This window comes from Juglans regia, chromosome 1 (genome assembly GCF_001411555.2).
Source record: "Juglans regia cultivar Chandler chromosome 1, Walnut 2.0, whole genome shotgun sequence".
NCBI classification, from domain to species: domain Eukaryota; kingdom Viridiplantae; phylum Streptophyta; class Magnoliopsida; order Fagales; family Juglandaceae; genus Juglans; species Juglans regia.
The window spans coordinates 29,576,333-29,581,577 of NC_049901.1; positions in this window are offsets into that span (position 1 = coordinate 29,576,333).

Here is a 5,245-nt window from a genome sequence, read left to right on the forward strand (position 1 = left end):
TAATATTTCTGTATGCTTAAAATTAATGGTTTTTCATAATGTTAATGTTAAATAAAAACCTACTGTTTTATATTATGTTTACTGCATGATATTGTTCTTACTGACTATTTGATCATTTTAATTGTTTTTAAATAATTTTACACCTTAGGTGAGGAGGATTTTGAGGATGTTGCAAGTGAGAATGTTGTCCAAGAGAGTGACATTGACAATGAGTCTTGAGGCTTAGAGAAAAGATTTAGATTTTTATTCTTTACTGTTAATTGATTAATATTTCCGCAATGTGTAACATAAGTTAGACTAGTATATTTTAAATAACTCCTATTGAATAAATGTTTATTTTAAGAGATTTATTTTATTAAAATATTCAGTGAAAATCTTATTTGTGGGATCATTATACTTGGCACAAAGAAAGTATATTTTAATATTAGGAACATCCAGTTTCTCTATCTTTACAAGCCTTGGAGGGACAGGATGTTACAATCTAGTTATTTGAATCAGACAAATTTTGTATCTTAAATTATCACAAACAACATGAGAATCAATCAATTCAACAATGAATTTTATTTTCCTTTTTCCTTTTTTTCTTCAATCTCATTGAGTAGTTGAAGGTATTTTACACAACCTCTTCGGTTTAGTTAATTTCTCAAAGTGACTATTATAAGCTTCCATAATGTCATTTTTCTCCCTAGAATCATCATTAGATTACTCATGTCTACTAGCATTGGAGGCAAACAAAGGCCATAAAATCCTATTCTTCTTTGTTGAAGAATCATCACTTGACCATGTATCAGTGAAAGTATATTGTATGGAACTTTTTTCTTTGGACTATTCATAACCTGGACATTCTTCAAGACCAACCGCGCCGTTCAACACGCGCCCCACTAAGACGATGCCCAGCCGTCGATCTTCAAGACCATCGAATCCGGCGTCCATCGGAGTAGAGTGTAGCCCGCACTCGCGGGAAGAAGTTCCGGATCTCGTCTGCGCATGGCCATCACGCGACACTGAGGAGCCTTCTGCCGATGCCATGCTCAGCTTCTCTAGAATCCCTGACTCCGGAACTTCCAAGATTGACTGTCGACTTTCCTTCCAAAGTGACTAGTGTACTGCATGCGCCACTGCCTACGCTATGTGCACTGTTCATCCATTTCATTTGTAGTATTTTTGTTTTCTTGTTGTTTTGTTTCTTCATTTTGACCGAGTGAGGTGTTTAGCCTTTGGATCAAACGCAATCTAGGGCAAGAGCTATTTGAGACAGGAGGGCAATGCTACGACCAGTGGTCGTACGGCCAGTGCTCGTGCGTAGGTGCCACCTGCGCAATGAAGGCCTTTTGTTCATGGGTGAGCTAGGTGCTCGTGCTGTTGGGGCTCGAGTTGCCGATGCATGCAGTAGGCGTGACGTCCGGGTTCACGCTGGTGCTTGTAGCTTTGTAGTTGGTTGTGTTTTATTTGTAGTTGTTTTGTTATTTTAGTTAGTAATATAATAGAAATAGGCTATTGATTTTGGTGTCTATTGTAGTGTCATGTACGCTTCTTCCTTGGGAAGACAGAGGGGACCGTGAAGTTCTATTTTACAAAGTGCTTTCTCTGTTAGGAAAGAGTTTTTTAGAAGTTAAGACAATGTTCGCCACAAAGAAATTTGTGTGTGGGAAAGCCCGGAGCTAATGCGTAGTTTGGCTTATAGTCTGGATTTTCTATGTATTCATAAGTCACATTTGTAACTTCAGTTTATTAATGAAATGAGTCTGTTTCCATAAAAAAAAAAAAAAAAAAACCTTGACATTCTACCATAGCACATCTAAAAACATAAATGACATGTAATTTTCTTAGGCTCTTACTCCCTCTTGCTCACACTGAAGTCGCCTTCTTCTCAAATTTTTTTTTTTTTATACTTCTAATATTTGCTACTTTTTTTGTCCTAAAGAATTTATTGTACTTGTTAGTTGTTAAAAATTAAGGTCATGCCCTTGTCATCCTTAGGCCTGGTTTGGATAGCAAAATCCTCACAACCCATCTCATCTCAATATATAAAACGCATTCATTTTTCAATTTCAAATCTTCAACTTTTTCACCAAATCATTATCTAATCAATATAACTTTTCCGAACTTTCAAATAAAATATAAAAAATAATTCAACATTTTCAAATCTTAAAACAAAAATAATATTAAAAAATAATATTCTAATAATATTTTAACTTTATAATATTTTATTCAATTTTTTCTCTCTTTTCCCAAAACCGCATAATACATATTAATTCAAACCATTTCACTACTATTTACAAATTATCTCATCTCATCTTACTATCCAAACGAGGTCTTAGACTCACAATATGAAGAATCACTAGTATCTGCATTCACAGTTTTGAAGAAATAGATTTCTTCCTAGAATGTAGCAATGCATGCTTATACGACTGAAGATATTCAACTAACTTTTCCAATTTAATTGTGTTTAAATCCTTGTTTTGCCATTTGGATTTGACTTTAGGTCTGAATCTTTGGGTAAACACCATAGGATCTTCCTAACAATCCTCGGCCTAGGAATCTTCTTACCTAGGCTGAAACTAAAATTAAACATATAATTTAGTTTTGCATAAACTCATCAAAACCTATGCTAAATTTCCTCCAAATTGGTGCTCAATGTTAGGGATAAAGTTGATTGGGTCCGGCCTATTGAAAGCCCATCACTAATAATAAGTGAAGAGATAAAGCCAATAGATTAGTCATGAAGAGATAAGACAAGTTGACTCAGACTCCTAAATGAAAATGACTTCGTAAGGCAAGTTGACTCAGACTCATAAAAGGAAAGGGCTTCATATGGCAAGCAAAACTCAATCACTCTAAGTAAGGGAAGAGACATCTATAAAAGTAGGAGATCTCTACAAATCAAGAGGATCTTCTCTACAACTTCTCTATGCCTAGACTCTACCACGCACAACGACTCCAAATGATCATCTCTCAAGAGAGACATCATCTTTAACCTCCTGAAATCCTAAATTTATCTGCTGTATTGAGAGATATGTGAGGCCATGAGAGATTTTATAATCGCTCATTATATTAGATTTTACCCCCAAACAACCCGTAGGCGTAGGCTTTAATCCTAAACCACGTAAATCTATATGTCTTTTAATATTTATTTATTTATTTTTGCTTATTTACAATTTATTTCATAAATGAACGTGAAGTGAAGAGCATTGTATTGACTCTCGAACCATCATCATGGGTCAGGGATAATTCTTTCTTCCATTCTGGCCTGTTGTGCTATTTTTGGCATTAATAATTGCCTCCGTCTTTGTGATCGATTTTTTCTCTACATCGGAAGTGGAAGGAGAATGATTTTCTACCTTACAAAATATCTCTGAAGGAGCAGATAAACTTCCTCTCAAATAAGTGTTCTCAACTATTCATCTCTTAATTTTATTAATACTAGTGCTGAAAAAAGAGAGGTGAGAACCAACTACGCGAGCAAGCACTGTGCACTTAAGTGGACTGCAACACTTTTAAAAAAAAAAGGGCGAGAAAAATTTCCTCTCCCAAACTGTTAAGTGCACAGTGCACATGCAAATGCACCCATTGTTCCATGCTCGAAGGACCTTCCTCGCCCACACAACTCTGTACACTGCACTTGAGTGCATTGTGCGTAAAGCACAAACACCCACTGTGGATGGTGTAACAGCCCGCCATAAATTCAAGAGATGAATTTCTTTAGGTTTTAGGAATCTCATGAAAATCCTAAACTTTTTACGAATCGACTCAATCACATAGATTTTAGTCTGTTAGCATAGTCAGTGTTGCCACTCACTGTGGTGCCAGAAGTAAAATTTTATTTATTTGAGGTACCTAAAAGTGTTAGAATGGGATACGGTTTGTGATATTAGTTTCGTTTGAATATTTAGAATTTTATGACTCAATAAAGTTATTTTCAATTTTCGAATGAAATGCTTGTTCGAAAATGCGTTTTGATTATTTTGAGGCATTTCGGAGCCAAAATAGAATAAACGATTTGCACTCTAAAGTTAGTATGATTATTTAGAATTTTACAGTGCAAAGTTATTTTTCACTTTTTCAAAGTGAATAGTAGTCTCGATAGTAGCAACAAGTGTAGTGTTTTCAAAATTGAAGTATGTAATGTCCAAATTAGATTAGAGAAGTTTTATTTGGACACTTGGCAAGATATTAGTGATACTTGGCACCAAGAGAAACCAAGAGATTGAAATGTTAAGGAAATTGGTTTTGAGTTTGAATATTGGAGCCTAAAGTTTGGTGCTAGATCTTGAGAATTTGTAATGTTTGTTTGATGATTCAAAGCATGATAATTCTTAAAAGTGTGTTATGAATATATTGGAAGTGCATTTTTGGACTTATAGTGTTCTTGGAAATGTTTTAAAAAGAGACGAAACCTTGAGAATCAAATGTTATGTTTTTTGTTAAAGCTTGGAGCTTTGTTTTAAAAAGATTTTTGTGATTTTTCTAAAGTGAGTTTTGTTGGTTGATCTTGTATGATTTTTAAACATAGGATGTGATCATCCATTTTGCAATATTTTGGTTTTAAGCATGAGGAATAAGGTTGATAGAATTGCAACAAAAATCAAGTGTTTTTGCCTTTGAAGGTTTTGACCTTGATGCGTTTGTTATGGTTGTGATGTGTTTTAACTTTTCTCTAATTAGATATTTGAATTTAGGATGACATTTAAATAAGGAATGAAAATTTTGGTGAGTTTCAGAGTTAAGATGTAAAATCCTTAAGTTAGGGGTAAAATGGTCATTTTTCCACATATAGAGGGTAAAATATTAATTTTACTCTAAGATAGTATTTTCATATTTCTAAGTTATTAGTGATGAAGTTTCTAATGTTTAAAACTACCTACTTACAGTTTTTCGTGTTTCGCACATTTCTCTGTAACAGGACAATCATTGTAAGTTAGCTTCTAACTTACTGTCAGATTACTATGTATGTATGTTTGTAAGGGAACTATTGTTTATGTACTTATGTTATCATATATGAGATGCTATGCCTTGTTACTACATGTTTATCTATTTCACATAATATTCCGTCACAAAATATTTATCTGTCACACAATATATTTGATCACACAATATTTATCTGTTATACAATATATTCTGTCACTCAATATTTATTGGTAACACGATATGTAATGTCACGAAACATTTTTCTGTTACATGTTATGTCATGTCACGTAATGTTTTTCTGTTTCATGTTACGTCATGTCATGTTACGTCAGGTCAT